Genomic DNA, 20385 nt, shown 5'->3' with positions numbered 1-20385 from the left:
CATCTGATTACAGACTGCAGTTCTTATTGATTGTGGTAGGTAAGAGGTTAAACCGCCAGGATCTGAGGTTTCTCCGCCTCTGGCTGTTACAGCAGAAGCCTGACTGTCAGTGGTCAGCCAAGCCAAGATGTATATACAAATGAAAAGCCCATTAGCGAGGTCAGTAAAAAGGCGTATTGGCTGTCATTAAGGGGTTAACATGCATACAGCAGTTCATTAATTTAGAAAGATGCGCTGTAAGCATACAATTTGCTGGGATTGCATGTTACGGTCAGCGCAATCCACCTACTGCGCTAGCGACAGTGGCACTGGGAAGCAGCTGATCCCGAACAGCGGATCCCTGCCAATCATTTTATTGCTGACCTGTAGAAAAAATCCAAAAAGTCCCAGGCAGTTCTTTTTTTTGTTTCTACATTGTCACATTCGAAGAACTTTAACATTTTTTCATCAACATTACTATATGAGGCCTTGTTTTTGTTTTGTGGAATGAGTTATATTTAATGGTGGCACTTTGGAATATATAGTAATATACTGTTTAACTTTTATTATGTTATTTTTGGGAAGGCGGGTGAATGAAAAATAGCAATTGTGGTATTTTTTTCCCCAGTTTTTTATTTTATACCATTCGCCGTGCAGAATAATGGACATGGTTTTCTTGCACGGTTCGTTATAAATGCACGGTTACCTAATATGTTCATTTAATAGCCTGCTCTCTGCTCCTTGGATGGGTCCCCCTGCTACCCTCAGGGTGGGAGATGGCAGAGCCCTGTGACAAGGCCCAAACTCTACCCCACTGTCTCCTAGGCTGCAGGCCCACTCCTCGGATGCTGCAACAGAATGGGGACACAGTGGTTTAGGATTGGCAAAGGCATCTGACAGGGCTGCATCCTCTAACCCTTCTTGTTTAACCTATATGCGGAAGTGATCATGCGGAAAATGGACCTAGACGAATTGGAAATCTGGATGAAAATAGGTGGCAGAAACATCACAATCTCCATTATGCGGATGGCATAACTCTGCTTGCAGAAACAGAAGCAGGTCTGAAGCAGCTGATATGTAAGATTAAAACTGAAAGTCAAAAAACATGGGCCTCTGTCTGAATTTAAAGACTAAAATTATGACAACTGCAAAAAATGGCTGTATTCAAATCAAAATGGACAATAAGGTCACAGAATGCATGCGGGACTTGATCTTCTTTGGTTTAAAAATTGACCAGGCTGGAGAATCTATGCCAGAGATAAAACGTAGGATAGTATTGGGGTGAAGTGCAATGCTAAATATGGCCAAAATCTGGAAAAGTAGGGATATCGGCATCGCAACTAAAACCACCATTTTCCATATAGCCATGTATGGATATGAAAGCTGGACAGTGTAAAAAGCTAATAAATTGATGAGTTGGAGTTGTGGCGCTGGGGAAAGCTGTTGCATATACCCTGGACGGCAAGAGTAACAAACAGAGAAGTACTGAATCGTATAATACCCAAAATATCACTGGAGGGCAAGATGACCAGACTCAGACTCACGTATTTTGGCCATGTAATGCGAGCAGAGTTGCTAGAAAAATCTCTAATGCTTGGACAGGTCAGTGGTAAAAGAAGACCCGGCCGCCAAACAACACGATGGCCGATACTGTTAGAGCTGATACTGGCATGCATATCACACAACTGAAAGAAGTAGTGCAAAACCGAAAAACATGGAGGGAGCACGCCTTTAGGGTCGCTAAGGGTCGCGAACGGCTAACAACAACAAATTATGTAGTACAGTGTAGTATATGTAGTGTCCCAGTATATCCATTCCTGGCCCCCTCCATTGTGTCATACATGTCATGTCTTATGTTGGTGCGCTGTGCAAAAGTGTCTAGTCATTCTGTTATGTGTATTGCACAGCTGCAGCGTGTGATGGGTTAAGCGTTTGCAAAAGCCTGTGAATGTATCAGTATATGTCCTGTCACATGGTATGAGTGTGATTATAAAAAGAAGTGTGTGAGAGTGGGAAGAGATCTATATCTTCTGGATTCCTGACCAAGAGTGCCAGCTACATGAGGGTCGAAGGTACCCTCATGTAGCTGAAGAATGGAAGAAGAGAGGTTTACCTAAATTGACTGTTCTAGCATGAGAGAAGAGTGAGCCCCAAGTGCAGAGAGAGCATGAGCAAACTGTGAGTTCTTCCCAAGGCCCAGTGCAGAGGTACTTGTCTTTAATTCATACATTCAGCGTCCTGAAGCCAGGGACCGCCGGGTGGAGGTACTCGTCTTGAGTTTGTTCACACACGGGTGTCCTAAAGTCAGGGATCACCGTCTGGAGGTACTCTTACTCAAGTCTGTCTTAATGCCTGCACTTGGAACATTGTTTATTCTGCCTTGTACTGTTGGAGTTTTATTCAAGTAAAGTTCCGCGAGTCCCTGACTATTCCCAGGGACCTGAGGTACGTTAGATCTGTCTGCGGCTCCTTTATTCTCCGCCGAAGGTCATTCCAGTGTGTAGCAGGACGGTGGAGTCACCCATGACAACTACTATCCCTGTTCGCAGGTTTATTGGGCATCCCTCTCCCAGTGATGTCCAGAAGAGGCCCAGCGCTGCCCTGGCCGAGGATACGTGCGCCCCTCTGGGAGGGAGCGTGGTAAGTGCCGCCGTGACAAGCCAGTATCTTACCCTCCCTGCTCCTCAATGTATGCCCTGTGTCCGGGGTCACCCTCTGGGACGCTGCATATACTTCTGACGTTTCTCTTATTAAACCCTGATCGACTGACTTGCATGGCACACCCAGAGGTTTTAATCATCCCTCCAGCTATAATGGGAACCCATCAGCATCTCATGAAAGCATTGGAAAGTGTTGATGGGCAACAGAGGGGAGGCTCCTCCCCAATCAACCACTTACACGGGGTTATCACTATTTTTCGGGGCATGTAAGGGGTTAAACAGCTTAGATCTGAGGTTTCTCTGCACCGGCATGTTAGAGCAAGAGCCTGACTGTCAGTACACAACAGAGCCTTAGACCTTCTTTACACTGAAAGCTGATCGCTCAAACGACAGTTTGAGTGACAGTTTTGAGCGATCATCTTTGCAAAGTCTATAGTAGCTAAAGAGCTATGCAGGCGGAGCAGGACACTGCTGCGATTACTACGAGAACGATACAGCTGTTTTGCATAAGCAAACAGCTGCATTGTTATGCGCGCTTACAGCTCATGTCCCGCTGTGAACTACAAGCGGGACACAAGCTGATAGAATCTGATCAGCCCTGTCGACTGTCATAACAGCCTGCACCGCTGATAAGAGTTCATCGCTCAGTTCTAGAAAACTAGAATTGAGTGAGGAACGAATCGCACACGAAAACTGCACTATGTCCGTGCAGTTAGACGCAACGGTTATCGCTCAAAAGATGGCTTTGTGCGAATTTTGAATGATAATCAAAATTGTGTCTAAATAGGCCTTTAGCTCTTCCTGGCACATTACTTTCATGCCGGCCTTAGACTAGGCCACAGTGTTTTTAAGGTCATAGTGACCATCATAAAAACACACATTGCTGGTCATTAGGGTGTTAAGCAGTTCACATCAGTTTTTGGCATAACTGACTAGAAGAAAAGTTGTACTATTTTGCGCAAACATTAGACTTTTCTTCTCACTCGCTAAAGTTCAAAAGTGATGACATAGGTGGGCATGGTCTCCAACTTTTCAGTCAAATTTATTAAGCCAGAAAATTGTGCAAATTTGCTGTGCAAATCTTTGCCTGCTAACCAAAGGCAGAGATTGTATTTTCTGACTTCTAGACATCACCAGCCAAGCCAAATGTATAAAGGATTTGGTTTTTAATCGTGTTGTTGAAATCATGTTGTATTTTCCATACCATTTTTTTTTTTGGGGGGGGGGGGGGGGACATACGCCTAGGCCTATTTACATTGGAAGAGTGTCGGGCAAATGATGCCCGACACTCGTCCCTGTATCCCCGTGCTCCTGCAGCCCAAAAGATGAGCGATGACGATCATCACTCATCGTGCAGTTTAAACAGCCACTGTTCCATAGCGAACAGCGCCTGTGTTATGTGAATGGAGAGGGGCGGGGGAGCGAGAGGAGAGAAATCTCCTGCACTGCCCGCCCCCTGCTGGCCGCTCGTGTGTGAGCCAGCTGTGCTAGCTCCCGTGCAGGAGCACGAGAGCGCGGGGATACAGGGACGAATGTTGGGCATCGTTTGCCCGACACTCATCCAATGTAAATGGGCCTTAACTCCTGTCCTACACCCAGACACACTTATTACAACATTAGACTAAAGTTGATGAAAATAGATAATTTCAACCAAAACGCTTGTTTGCCAGGTGAAATGTAACAGCGAACATTTGTTTACCTAACCAATGGCAGGCTGTTGTCATCTGGAAAGCAGTCTGCCATGTTTTCAATTTTTTGCCTGATAATGAAAGATCTTTCACTCAAAGAAGGACCTTTTGTGCACAAACTATCATTAGAAGAATGTTCTCAGAAAGATCTCTCGTTAGTCACCAGTCATTGAACACATACGGCCAGTTTGAACAACTGTTAGTGCCAACATGGACTAAAATATGTCATGGTACGTATTCATGTAAAGGGGAAAATCTGCATCAATATCCACACCAAAAACGCAATAATAAACTTGTCAAAAGGCGCATCATTGCTGTGGAATTTGATGTCGTTTTTGATGCAGATTTTGGCGCAGATGTTCCACTGCAAAAAATCTTCAGGATTTTCCACTAGGTGTGAGCGTCCGTAAGAGTATGTTCTCACTCCGTAAGAGTATGTGCACACAGTGGAATTTGCTGCAGCATTTTCTGTGGTGAATTCCGCCTCTGAAATCCCCGTCTTTCTGTCATGGTTTTTGGTGCCGTCAGTGGGCAAAAGCTGCATGTAGAATTCTGACAGCAGAATTTAACACATGGAATTTGCCGACTGAAGAGGCTAAATCTGAATGCAGTTCCGCAACAAAAACCGTAGAAGCAAGATGTAGTTTTTGACGTGTTCACATTTTTGTGGTAATTAGGAAACCTGTGGTTCCCAGGATGTCAGAAAATCTCACAGAGGTTCTTCCACAATAATACATTTAGGCATAAGTAACCTAGAAGATGAGAAGAGTGCCGAAATACAGGTAATACAGTAATTGTCAGGCATCTTGTATTACTTGCACACTACTTTTCCAAAAGCAGGGTCTTTCTAGGGCTCAACTATTATTGCTGGGAGAAGCCTTGTCCAAGTGTAAATTTCCTCTGCCTCGGCCTGCGATAACCGTCCATGTAATACAAGGACAATTTCAAAATAGAAAGGACAAGGCAGCACTTAGGAACCAATCTTCTTACCCGTAGTTAATAAAAAAGGTTCTTTTATTGCAGTCCAAACTTACATGCGACGTTTCGACCATTAAACATCCATGGTCTTTCTCAAGCATATACCACACATAACATTGTCTCCAATATATAGTGCTCAACTAAATTACAAACACATCAATCAATAAAATTACTTACAGGTGTTCCTCAAGGTCCGCTGTGTGCCGCTCCACCAAAGGGTTAAATCAAAGCATCATTCACATGCGCCGTCTCCATAAGCCTCATAGGTAAGCGCCCTTCATTCCTAGTCATATGAGCTCCACGGGACGTCTCTACATGCGTCACCGCGTTCAGCAATGTATCAGGGGAAAAATGTAAAGGCCAATCAGCTGACCCGCGCCCATTACGGCGGTGCACACGTCCACCTGAAGTATCAGCGTTCCTAAGTGCTGCCTTGTCCTTTCTATTTTGAAATTGTCCTGGTTTTGATGCTTGGAGTCTAGCATCAGGAGAGGCGTGCACTGACTCTTTGCATTGCTCCATCAGCTATTGCTGTTATGTGTGCTGCTGATTTCTACTTCAACATGTAATCCAAGGACACACCGCGTCTGCTAGAACCACACTCTATTTTGGCACAGCTTCAGTGAATATAAAGGTGGGCAACTAAAGTAATAAATGGAATGTGCGGACTACAATACCCAGAGAGGTTATCACAATTGGGATTATTCAGTTTAGAAAAAAGGCTAAAGGGCGACCTAATAATGTATTTTATATCAGGGGACAATACAGAGATCTCTCCCATCATCTCTTTATACCCAAAATTATGACTGAAACAAGGGGGCGCCCTCTACGTCTAGAGGAAAGGTTTCTGCACCGACAGAGAAGAGGGTTCTTTACTGTAAGAGTAGTGAGAATATGGAGCTCTCTGCCGGAGGACGTGGTGTTAGTGAACTCACTAGAAGAGTACAAGAGGGGCCGGATGCCTTTCTTGAGCGTTAAAATATTACATGTTATGGTCACTGATTACTTCAGAAGAGTCGATGATTGGGGGATTATTCCAATTGCCAGATTGGAGTCGGGAAGAAATTTTCTTCTTTTAAATGAGGAAAATTGGCTTCTACCTCATTGGGTTTTTTTGCCCTACTTTGGATCAACATTGGTGGGCAATAGGCTGAAATGGATGGATATATATGTCTTTTTTCAGTCCAATATACTATGTTACAAGGAATGAGAGCCTCAAGCGCTGTACTGCCCCTTCTAGGACATCCATATATCCTAATGCAGCATACAGAAAGGGGCTGCCATCCTCAAAAAACTAAACCTGGATCCTAGATGCAGCCTACCTGTGAATTTCAAGTGACAAGTCACAAACATACCAATATCAAAAACCCACTAAAAAGACTATTGGGCACACACATTTAGGCCCCTTGTCCATGGCCGCTGTAAGTTCGCTGCGGTGAGCCTATCTGACAGATAGGCTCACCACGGAGAATCGCGATTTAGATCTCGCGAGTGAAAAATCGCTATGATTCTCCGTTTGTAAATGCCGCGACTGCGCTTTCCATAGCAACGGTATGGAAAGCGTTCACTGCGTAACCCGCGGCCAAATTATTGCCGTGAATACCGCAATGAACAATTGCCCGTGGACAGGCAGCCTAAGTGATACTATCCAAAGGTTAGACAAACAATCAGCCTTGGGCCAGCTGCACATGAACGGGTTGGATTCTGGATGCAGTACCCCACACTGGAATCCTACCCCATATACCTGTCGGGTTTTTTTTTTCTGTACTGTAGATGGTCTGGATGGCTCGCTATTGAACATGCGCAGTACAGATTCTCCCGCTCCGTCGCTAGGCAATGACGTGGGTACCGCAACCTTTCCGCAATGTTAATTGCGGAGGAGCCACTGGTTGAGCAGCTTCCATTTACTTCACTAGAAGTTTTCCTAACGGAATCCACTCAAAAATTGAGCATGCAGCCATTTTTCATCTGAAAGCATAAAAAAATCACAATTGATTTCCGTTCGTGTGCAGGAAAAAGCGCTTTTCCATTGCATGCTATGGGCGGTATATGCTGCAGAATCCGGGGCGGATGCCCACTCCGGATTCCACAATGCAAGCATGCCTTATGCAGCCAGCCTTAAAAGGTACCAGATTCATCACTGTGGATGGTTAACCTGTTGAATTTTACATCTGTGCAGTTTCTACTACTTAGTTGTGATTTCGATGCTATCTGATTTAGCACAACTTTTCGTGCATGTTAGGCTTTGCCCCTTTTCCTGGTGGATTCACAAAAGTGTCTAAAAACACAAAGTAAATGTTGCAGAAATTGTTGTATTTTGAATAGTTAATCTGCCCTTATGTGTGTGAGACCACTGACCTGGTTAGTCTTGTCTACAACTGTCCCATTTTGGAAATGAGTGACGGTGACATGTAATACCTAGAAGACTGGGTGAGGGCATCTCTGGAACGGCCGGTTTTGTTTGGAGCTCCCAGTAGGTAGTAGTCAGCACCTACCAGCAGTAGTCCAACCGTCAGCCAACAGCAGGGTCATGGACGCCCAAGGACTATTGGTGTGCTAGAGGAGTAAGGCTGCCTGTCTGATCCCACAGAAGAGATGTGTTCCTACTGACAATGACAGAAAGGTGTGAGATCACTCAGAGCCTTGCAGCTTGCTGACCCTGTCCACCACCAAAACTGCCTCCAATGGGCAGGTGAGCATCAGAACCATGGAGAATGGAAGAAGGTGCCTGGTCTGATGAATCATGCTTTCTGTAGGTGGCCAGATGTATGTCACTAACCTGGGGAAGAGATGGCACCAGGGTGCACTATGGTAAGAAGACAATCTGGCGGAAGCAGTATGATGCTCTGGGCAATGTTCTGCTGGGAACCCTCCAGACCTGGCATTCATGTCAATATCTCATGTACCATCTACCCAGTCACTGTACAAACCACCATTTATGGCAGCCATATTTCCTAATGGCAGTGGCCTCTTTCACAGCTAGATAATGCATTGTCCACACTGCAAAAATAGTTCAAGAATGGTCTAAGGAAATAACACAGAGATCAAGGGAATGATCTGTCCTCCAAGCCCCCATTTCTCAACCTGATCGTATATCTGTGGGATGTGCTGGAAGACAGGTCGGATCCGCCGCACCTCACAGGATCTAAAGAATCTGCTGACAGCAGCTGGATACCACAAAACCCCTTCAGAGGGTTCGTGGGGTCCGGGCCTCAGCAGGTCAGAGCCACTTTGGCCGCATGAGGGGGTCTGCTATGAGTGAGTGTACAGCTCCGACACCTGTCAGGCAGGAATGCCACATAGATTAGGAAATTGTCTGCAGCATCCATGCAAAAATCAGAATTAAGTTTCTCATAAGACATCATTCTGGAGGAAAGTAACGAATCACTGGAAGGCAGCCAGGGGTCCTCTATAGGTAAGCAATATCCATTTGAGGAGCTACACAAATATTGGATGAAAATTTGTACAACTGATCTATTGAGACCTGGTTGTTTATCTGCTAACAATAAGGCTGGTGGCTCACGGCTGTAATGCAAGTGACGGCTGAGGAACACGGACATAATTCACATTGTACGGCACGCGGACACCAGTTCATATGCTATCCGATATGCAGACGCAGAACATTGTGGGAATAGGAGGACATGCATGTTTCTCCATTGGTCTGTGTGCTACCCATGGAATACCACACGGCATGAGAATACGGCCGTGTGCCTTTACCCTAAAGCAGACAGAGGATGAAGAAGTAACAACTTTGTTATAGAATTAGAAGCCTAACACCAGAAAATTGGTTTGGGGGCAAATAACCCCCACATATGCAAAGATGTGGCCCAAACAATAAGAGATGAGGTTGGCTTACAGCAGGCGTTCCTTCTTATGTAAATCTCAGCACTTTCCTCCCTGCCGGCTGTTTCTACATCAGTTGTCCATGTGGTGCTCAGCGCTGCGTAGAGCGCTGTAATATGTTAACGTGCACTAATGAATGTATTTCACAGCTTGAATGTTAGTAACACAACATATTACATAAAAAAACTATTTTTGCCATACTGTGCATTATTACTAGAAGAACAAAGAAAATTATTTAACCCCTTAGTAGCGCAGACCGTTTTTTCTTTCATTTTTGTTTTTCCCTAACTGCTTTTAAAAAAAATTGTAACTCTTATTTACTAATCAACATAGATGTCTGAGGGTTTGTTTTTTGCGGGACGAGTTGTGTTTTTCAATAGTATTATTTAATGTGCCATGTAATATGCTGAAAAATTTCTAAATGGAGTGAAATGGCAACAAAAAAAAAAAATACACCATCTGTGGGGGTCTTGTTTCTACGGCGTACACTGCAGCAAAAATGACACGATAACGTTATTCTGTGGGTCCGTACGATTACTACGATACCATTTTTCTTTGCTGTACTACTTTTAAAATATAAAAAAACTTTGGAAAAAAATAAAATTATTTTCCAACAGCCATAACCTTTTATTTTTCCGTGGACACAGTAGCACGAGGGCTCGTTCTATGCGGGACGTCCTGTAGTTGCTCCTGGGAATCATTTTGGAGTACATACGACTTTCTGATAGCTCTTTATTACATTTTTTGTTGGAGACGAGGGATATCAAAAAAGCATAATCCTGACGTTATATTTTACTGTTCGGGTAAATAATGTGTTACTTTGATAGATCAGACTTTTGTGGACGCAGCAATACCAGATATGTTTGTGGGTTTCTTACATTTTTGTAAATTATAAATATGGCGAAAGGGTTTTATTTAAATTTTATTACTTTTTATTTTTAATAAAACTTTTTAACGGAGTTTTACATTATTTTAAGTCCCCATAGGGGACATGAACTTGTGATAGTTTGGTCACTCCCGCAGTATGATGTAATACAGATTCCAATTGCGGGATACACTGCAAATTGCAGGCATTAAAAAGCATGATTACAGATACTAATTGTGTTTGACGTGAGTGGAAGAAAAAAAACGCAGCATACTCTATTTTGCCCTCAGACGACCTCAACTGAAGTTAATGGAAGCCGTCCGACCCGCAGCCCAAACGCAATTAACATTGCGAATGGGCTGCGGGTACCCGAATCATCGCTTGGCGACGGCGCAGGAAATACAAACACTGCTATGATTCTATGCGGTCGATCACATTAGTTACACGAGCAGGGATTTATATCATTTCAAGAAAAGTGAAACAGTAATGGCAGGCTCACACGAGCGTAATTTCATCACGTATTATGCGCAAAATACGCAGTAAATGGGGTCAATGGAAGTACATTGATCCTCATTAACCCACTCACACTAGTTTTATGTGAATAACACGCGTGTAAAAAGGACCTGTGGCATGTTCTATTTTACCTCGTATTATACGTGATAGAGTCCTATTGTTCTTTATGGGCGTGTAATAAACACAGAATATATACAATTACATGGAGTATGTTTATAGGCAACGTCACTAATGGACAGCGAGAAATTAGAAAACAAGTCAGACCGCAGATCACAGAATGTGGGAGATGCGCTGTCATGTGCTGTGCAAAAATCACTGCCCTTCGCTGCAATGGCCTGCTCACCGCCGGTTATACACGCTGCGTTATACACATACGCTGATGTGATCCGGCCGCAAGGCAGAAAACAACATATATAAATATACTTACACTGTCAAATAAGTTCACGCGCCTAGAAGTGGTCGGAATTGAATGAAACTTTATATGGAGAGACAGACAGACAGACAGAGATACAAAATACAAATACAAAAATGCTCGGGTCTCCCATTGACTTCAATGTGGTTCATTACTCGAATAGAGCTCTCGAAGATTACGAAAAGCTCGACTCGAATAACGAGCACCCGAGCATTTTGGTACTCGCTCATCTCTAGTGGGCACACAATAATAATACGCAAATGCAGAGGGGAGGAGGGACACCGTTCTTGATCAAAATAAATGTTCACACAGAAATTTGAGACTTAAACTAACACCAATCTAAGCAAAGACATACATGCTTCATCAGTCCACCGAGCTGAGGAATGTGACAGATTTATGAATGTGACAGTTAATAGAAGTGGTCAACAAGCTCTACAGAGACAAGGAGCCTCCGAGAGCCTTTTTATAGGCCAAGCACCTGCTGTCTCCTTCCCCTCGCCTGTAGATTGTAAGCCCTCAGGGGAGGAGCCTTTCACCATAGCCAGCAGTGTGGCAGCTTGTAGCCGCAGTCTCCTTTCCCTGTAGATTGTAATCCCTCAGGGGAGGAGCCTTTCACCATAGCCAGCAGTGTGTGAGCAGCCTGTACCCGCTGTCTCCTTCTACTCCCCTGTAGATTGTAATCCCTCAGGGGAGGAGCCTTTCACCATAGCCAGCAGTGTGTGAGCAGCCTGTACCTGCTGTCTCCTTCTACTCCCCTGTAGATTGTAATCCCTCAGGGGAGGAGCCTTTCACCATAGACAGCAGTGTGTGAGCAACTTGTACCCGCTGTCTCCTTTCCCTCCCCTGTAGAGTGTGAGCCCTCAGGGGAGGAGCCTTTCACCATAGACAGCAGTGTGTGAGCAACTTGTACCCGCTGTCTCCTTTCCCTCCCCTGTAGAGTGTGAGCCCTCAGGCAGGAGCCTCTCCTCTTCTCTATCAGTTTATAACTTATTTAGTTAATGTTCATTGTTTGTCTTGTTTTTTCTCATGTAAAGTACTCAAACCCCTCCTTATATTCTCATATGTACCGTGCCCTGGAATTAAAGCTGTATTTGGGACATTTAATCCCTTTTAGTACTGATATATAGGGCATCAATAGTTGATCGGCGGGGTCTGCCGATCAGGACCCCCAGTGATCACCTGATCTTTCATCCCACACTCACAATAGCAAAGCTGGACATCTGAACTGGGATCAGATTTGGAAGTGCTACAGGAAGTAGAGCACCTATTGATGTCAATGGGAGCAAAGCCTTCTATTACACATCCAGAAGGTTGAAGCCAGAATGTAATAGTCTTTGCTCCTATTGAAAACAACAGGAGTACTTCTGACTCCCACCCCAATGTGGATGGAGCCATAACATCCAGCCACTGCAGTGTGTGCAGGGCCTGAGATCAGGTGAACGCTGGGGGTCCCGAGCGGCAGACCCCTGCTGATCAACTACTGATAGGATATTAGGTGATAAGTATTTAAAGGGTGTTAAATGCCTGGAATACCCCGTTAAAGGGGTTGTCCCGCGGCAGCAAGTGGGTCTATACACTTCTGTATGGCCATATTAATGCACTTTGTAATGTACATTGTGCATTAATTATGAGCCATACAGAAGTTATAAAAAGTTTTTTACTTACCTGCTCCGTTGCTGGCGTCCTCGTTTCCATGGAGCCGACTAATTTTCGCCGTCTAATGGCCAAATTAGCCGCGCTTGCGCAGTCCCGGTCTTCTTCTTTTTTCAATGGGGCTGCTCGTGCTGGATGCCGGCTCCGTGTAGCTCCGCCCCGTCACGTGCCGATTCCAGCCAATCAGGAGGCTGGAATCGGCAATGGACCGCACAGAAGCCCTGCGGTCCACCGAGTGAGAAGATCCCCGCGGCCATCTTCATCAGGTAAGTAAGAAGTCACCGGAGCGCAGGGATTCAGGTAAGCACTCTCCGGTTTTCTTTTTTAACCCCTGCATCGGGGTTGTCTCGCGGCGAACGGGGGGGGGTTGGAAAAAAAACAAAACCCGTTTCGGCGCGGGACAACCCCTTTAATGCTGCTGTCAAATAAATAATAAATTTATAAATTCATGCTGCCTTTAATCATCTCTAGGGGCAGTCTACTGCAAATAAACGCCATTATAAATTAGTCTCCATAAATCCCGAAACTTCATTTAATGTAGAAGTTCTGCATTAACCAACACAACATTTTAGAGATACTTAATAATAAAACTAAAAGATCATCGAATGCAGTTTACTTTTTAAAGGAGCAGCAATTTTGGGCTTTGAAGAAGTAGTGATTTATTCCAAAGGTCATGACTTTTCAATTTTACTGCTGACTTATGGCCCATTTACACACAAAGATGATCGCTCAAAAGATGGCTTTGAGCGATCATTTTGCATAAACTACTAATTGGTACTAATGCAGATTACTAGCTTATTAATGAGTGTGAATGGCCGGGAGCTATAAGGCCCTTTTACACACAATGATTATTGCTCAAAAGCCATCTCCTAAGCGATAATCGTTGTGTGTAAATGTGTGCCCATCGTGCACTTTTTGCCCATCGCTGACTTCAGGTCTGCATGGAATCCTCGTCCCTCAGGACAATAAGATAGGACAGACCGCACGCTTTGTTCTCCGTGGGCAGCGCTGATAACAGCTGATATCCTTTAACAGCTCTTAACAGCCGCTGTCCCGCTGGAGAATAGCAATGTATTTAAAGAACAGACCCCTCGCTGTTCTCTAAATACATGCAATGAAGTACTATAGGGCTGATTAGCCCATTAGTACTTATGCAGAATGATCTCTCAAAACTGTCAGTTTTTGACAAATTTCAAGCGATCATCTGTGTGTGTAAATGCACCTTTATTCAGAGAACAGCAGGTGGTCTGTTCTCTGACTACATTCCCTTTGTTCCCTTTTGTTTGGGGCTGACAGCGGAGATGTTATGTTATCAGCGCTCCCCGTGGACAACACAGCGAAGTCCCTCCTATCAGCTCTTCTGCCCAACAATGGATTTTATGCCGAACATACAATCATCGTTCGGCAGAAAAGTGAAAGATGGGCACATTTACAGCGCAACGATTATCACTCAAAAGATGGCTTTTGAGCACATTTTGAGCAATAATTGTTGTGTGTAAAAGGGCCTTTAGCTGTATGAAGGTTTGTTTTTTGTGGTTCAAGTTGTATTTTTTATTTTGCAGTACAGATAATGTATTGAAAAATTTATTTTTTGCGCAAGGCGCAAAGAATAGAAAACAAAAACAGCAATTCCACCATTGTTTTAAGGCATTTTCTTTATGATAATCACCATGCAGTATGAATGACAAGTTAATTTATGCTGTGGGTCATGTGTTCAAATAAAAGACTTATTACAGCATGTTCGGTGTGGGGTCTCCGGGCATCCTTTGTGGGTTTGTGATTATTGGAAAGGGGTCAGCAGTGCCCAGCATCAAAAAGATTCTTGTGAGAATACCTTTCCTACCATTAAAGTGTCCCTCTATGACTGGAGAAACAAAGATGGCCAAACCAGCTTTTCCAACTGTCTGATGTACACGGTGCACTAGTATGCACCATTAGTCAGACACTACACCGGCTGTGATTAACCAGTGCTGGCCAGTCACAGCAGTATGTAGTGTCTTAGACTACCAACACATGCTATACACAGTGTGCGTCAGGTGGTCAGAAAAGCGGTTCGGCCATCTTTGTTTCTCTATGACCGGAGGGTCGCTTTAACTGGTCCTGGGTTGACTACAGGCATTGTTCTAAACTGTGCAAAAGCAGACAGGTTGTTTATTTTACTCTCTAAGCCAACATAGAAGTGCCAAGGGCTCAACCCCACCAGGTACTGCTATTACACTCTTGGGGCTCATTCACACTGGCGTAACTGCAGATAGACCGGCAGCGTTTTAGACATTAGCAGCCTAACACACTGCCAGCAGGAGCCAGCAGAGACCGTGTATTTCCTGCAAGTGCGCTGCGAATGGCCGCATACCAATTTACCAATTACACATGAACATGGCAGTGCGACTCTTCATTTTTTTTTTAATGTGTATGAAAACACTGTCCATACAAGGTACATGGCTCATGCTGTGTGGTACGCAGAGAAATAGTGCATGCTGTGATTTATTTCTCTTGCGTATCGATACGCAGTGTCCACATGCCGTTGTGCAAGGAACAATGAAAGTCCATTGACTTTTATGGACTTCATTCACCGCATACTACCTGTTGGCTATACACCCCTGTGAACGAGCATCCACACAGGCGATTTTGTAGCGACATAAAATCACGTTATCGCCGCGAGAAAACGCAGTGATATAGCACAGACCACCAATGAGATATCACTGCGATTGTCTTGTGTCGAAATCACATCGCCCATGTGGATGCAGCCTAAATGTTTTGGCTAAAGTATGCAAGCTCACAACTCGCTTGAAGGTTCCTCACATCTGACAAGGCCTCACTGAAAAGGAATCAAATCCATATTTGTAACGCATTTTAGTATTTTTTTTATTGAATGTATTAATTAATGTATTCAAATAATAATCTATTTAATTCCCCTTGGCAACAAAAAAAAATAAAAATAAAAAAATTGTCAACACTAAAAAATATATTGTTTCAAAATATATCTTCAACTACTTACATTAAAGGGGTTGTCCCGCGCCGAAACAGGTTTTTTTTTTTTCAACCCCCCCCCCCCCCCCCCCGTTCGGCGCGAGACAACCCCGATGCAGGGGTTAAACAAGAACACCGGACAGCGCTTACCTGAATCCCCGCGCTCCGGTGACTTCTTACTTACCTGCTGAAGATGGCCACCGGGATCTTCTCCCTCGGTGGACCGCAGGGCTTCTGTGCAGTCCATTGCCGATTCCAGCCTCCTGATTGGCTGGAATCGGCACGTGACGGGGCGGAGCTACAAGGAGTCGCTCTCCGGCACGAGCGGCCCCATTCAGAAAAGAAGAAGACCCGGACTGCGCAAGCGCGTCTAATCTGGCGATTAGACGCTGAAAATTAGACGGCTCCATGGAAACGAGGACGCTAGCAACGGAACAGGTAAGTGAATAACTTCTGATAACTTCTGTATGGCTCATAATTAATGCACAATGTACATTACAAAGTGCATTAATATGGCCATACAGAAGTGTATAGACCCACTTGCTTTCGCGGGACAACCCCTTTAAGTTAATCCCATCATTAGTTGGGTAGTCTGATGTGTAACACAATCACTTACCATTAATGACCATGTATAATCGGGGTGATGATCTTTGTACAGCGCTCTGGCAGATGCTGGGGCCATAGAAACTAGGGGAAAATTAAAAAAAAAAATTACCACACAATTTTTACAAAATCAACAAGAAACTGTAATGTTTCAATGAAGGGATTATATCGGAAGTGATCAGTCAGCAGTTTATGAAGCAGCTTTATGTGGCGCATCTGTTCTTTTTTAGTCTTTTAGTGCATATACAATGGAACTGACAAAAAAAAAATTAGCCTTTTTAGTCTGTGTCTTTCCAATAATACACAATAGAAGAATACTTGCTTACAAGAAACAGAAAACATGAATAAAAAAAATACAATTTGAATCAATTTCTTTTCATATATGATAAAATTGAAAGGAAATTAAATGATTAGAACAATTTTTCTAGAATTAAGCCAGGCATACGAGGGGTGACTAAAAAGTTCTCGGCCCACCCAATAAAGGTGGTCAGTAGTCTAAATGTTTATGGGTACTTTTCAACGTAGTCCCCTTTTAGGGCCACACACTTTTGGCACCGGTGCTGCAGGCCCTTATACCCTCCTTGTAGAACGTTTCTTTCTGCATGGCAAAAAAGTCCTCCACCGCAGCCATGACGTCGTCATCTGACCGAAAATGGGTTCCAGCTAGATGTTTCTTGAGCTTAGGGGAGAGATGAAAGTCAGAGGGGGCCAAATAGGGTGAATAAGGTGGGTGCCGAAGCAGTTTGAAGCCACAGGACTCGATGGCAGACATCGCAATGGCGGATGTGTGCGCGGCGCATGGTCCTGATGAAAGAGCACTCATTTTGTCAACACCCCGACGCGTTTCACTTTGATGGCCTCCCTCAAACGCATTAGTTGAGCAGGATAATATGCTGCGTTCCCCGTTTCACCATTTTTCAGGTATTCAGCCAGAATAACACCTCTCGAATCCCAAAAAACAGGGACCATCACCTTGCCAGCTGAAGATACTGACTTGAACTTCTTGGGGTAGGTTGAGGAGGGGTGTTTCCACTGTTTCGATTGAACCTTGGTTTCGGGTTGAAAGTGGTGAACCCATGCTTCATCCATTGTCACAAAACGTTTGAGAAATGTCACAGGATCTGCCTCAAAAAGGGTCAAGTTTTCGGCGGACATGACATGTCTCTGGCGTTTGTTTTCTGCTGCCAACATTCTTGGGAACCAAAAGACATGAGACCTTGTGCAAGTCAAGTACAACTCTTATGATGTGTCCAACGCGTTCCTGAGATATGCCCACTCTCTCAGCAATGTAGCGCTCTGTCACATGCCGGTCTGCCATGATGATATCCTGGATATGTAACTAAGCAAAGGAATGTACTATTAGTTGCTAAACTGAGATTCGGCTAGGACAAGTATTTCATGGGTGGGCTGAGAACTTTTCAGTCACCCCTCGTACAATCACTAATGGGTCAGGAATCTGCACTAAAATAGAATATGCTGCGATTTTTCCTCCGCTACCGAAAATCACGATTCAATTCCGCGAGTGTGCAGGGAGAAGAGCTTCTCAATAGCATGTAATCAACGGTATTTGCTGCATCCGCACCGTCAATGCCGCAATGCAAATCCGTTCGTGTGCAGCTGGCCTTATTTGGATTGTCTCATTCATATATATATATATATATATATATATTATACACACATACACACACACACATACTTAGGCCTCATGTCCACGGGGAAAATCAGGAACACCGCGGATTCTCCATGCAGGATCCCGCAGCGGGTCCCTCCTTTCCTGGGGACATGAGGCTAAAAAAAAAGATTAAAGTTACCTGTCCGGACGCCGCGGATCTTCCCTCCGTCGCAGCCGGGTCTTCTTTCTTAGGCCCGGCGGATGTGCTCGGCACGCCGGCAGCATGCCGCATGCATGCGCCGGGCACATCCGCCGAGCCGAAGAAGGAAGATCCGGCCACGATGGAGGGAAGATCCGCAGCGTCCGGACAGGTAAGTTTTAATTCAGGTACGGGTGTTCCGCGGATTCGGACGGCTTCCATAGGCTTCAACAGAAGCCTGCGGGAGCCGTCCCCGCAGGAGACCCGCACTAAAATGGACCATGCCGCGTTTTTTTTCGCGCACACGCAATCCACGTCTGAAGGGAAAAATGACATCCACAGGTATTTAACTACCTGCGGGTGTCCAATGCATCCCTATGGGGCGCGGATCCGAGTGCGGGAAAAACGCTGCGGATTTTAAATCATCTTTTTACCGTGGACATGAGGCCTTAATTATCATGCAAACATTTTGTCAAACAAGAGTACTTGAATTTATATTGTTGGTTCATAAAATGTTAAAATATGGATGAAGTTTAAAAGGCGAAGCAACACTGAAGACAAATAACCTAGGTGCGAGCCTCCGAGGCGTCTGACCCACAGCCCCAAACAAATCAAGATGGAGGAGCCAGAACGCTGACTGTGTAATGGCCTCTTCATTTAACCCTTTGCAAATCCATGCTTTTGATTGTCTGAAAACGGGGATAAATCACAAGAAACGTACCGACACAATGATGGATTTGGTTCAGTTCATCTGCTGCGTTCTTCTAAAATCATGAGCTTAAAATGTTTACCAAAAAGAGTTCAAAAGTTTACATTAAAATTATATTTTATTTAATCTTATTTACAATTTTAAAATATTTTCAAATACTACATTGGTGGCTTTACGCGGTTCCTAATTTTTTTGTACTTTTTTTGGGCATTTTTTTTTTAAATGTAGAAGGTGCAGGTTGGATGGATGAAAAGTTTCAAATTTGGAGTGTCGGGCTGCGATCGTAGGATGAAGAGGAAAAAACCACAAACCGTTCACAGCCTCGGCTTCCAGTGCCCACGTCAGCAGCGAGTCTGATCGGCGCACGGATAAGATCTCACTGCGCCAGGTATGTAACAAGGTGGGCGCCAGGGACTGAAAGGAAGTATTTCGACACAAAAAACATTGTGTGCATTTCAATATGGCACATGGTGTTCGTACTCCTAGTGACGTACGGGGTGTGAACCGCGCGAGCTTTCCTTCATGACTGCGGCATTCATTTTTAATCTGGTTCTAAAGATCTTTTTTGATCCCCGGCCTTCGGTGCTGGATCTGCCTGTTTCTGTATGGCGGAGATGTTGGGCTCTGTTCACATGTCCAGCCGTGGCGTCCAGTATAAATCTCGGAGAACACGGTGCATCATCCAGTGCTAATGTGACAGGCACCATGACAGAAGCCTGCGAGGACCCATCGTAGTCCATTGGGCACCGCCGCTCCGTCACATGATGGAGCCGTCACGCAGTTATTTGGGCTGTTCTTTTACCATGATGGAACACGGGTATTATACAGAAATCTAGAGAGCGCCGCGCCGTGCGGAAAAGATGAATACCGCAAACTGCTGTTTACAAATAAAAGTAAAATAAAGTAACATGATCAGGTCCCCTATCTCAGGCCGGGCGCAAACGAGCGTATCTCAAAACGTGCAGGGTGCAAGATAAGTGCGAGCGGCACGGAGTCAGTAAGCAATGGATATTACATACTGGCTGCGTCTCGCCCACCTCCATGTGCTATCTTGACGTGCCGTCCACCTCCATGTGCCATCTTGGCGTGCCGTCCACCTCCATGTGCCATCTTGGCGTGCCGTCCACCGCCATGTGCCATCTTGGCGTGCCGCCCACCGCCATGTGCCATCTTGGCGTGCCGCCCACCGCCATGTGCCATCTTGGCGTGCCGCCCACCGCCATGTGCCATCTTGGCGTGCCGCCCACCGCCGTGTGCTATCTTGGCGTGCCGCCCACCGCCGTGTGCTATCTTGGCGTGCCGCCCACCGCCGTGTGCTATCTTGGCGTGCCGCCCACCTCCATGTGCCATCTTGGCGTGCCGCCCACCGCCGTGTGCCATCTTGGCGTCTATGCTCACATAATATGCGCTAAGATGAGCCATGCTGCGATTTTCCTCGCACGTGGCAACATATCGCATGTGGAATACGCCAGACCAACACGCCTTATTTACACGTTTATATAAAAGATCTCGACTTCATTAGCTTATAATAGAAAATTAAACATAATTAAGCAATAAAATAACAAAAATAAAAAAAATATGGGAGTTTAATACTATTATATATATTAACAATATATATATATATAATTGTATATGATATTATATATACACACATATATATCATATACAATTTTATTTTTTTACCTTGGTGTAATGTTTTGG

The sequence above is a fragment of the Eleutherodactylus coqui genome, chromosome 7 (assembly GCF_035609145.1).
Source record: "Eleutherodactylus coqui strain aEleCoq1 chromosome 7, aEleCoq1.hap1, whole genome shotgun sequence".
NCBI lineage: Eukaryota > Metazoa > Chordata > Amphibia > Anura > Eleutherodactylidae > Eleutherodactylus > Eleutherodactylus coqui.
Note: the sequence above shows the minus strand (reverse complement) of the source record.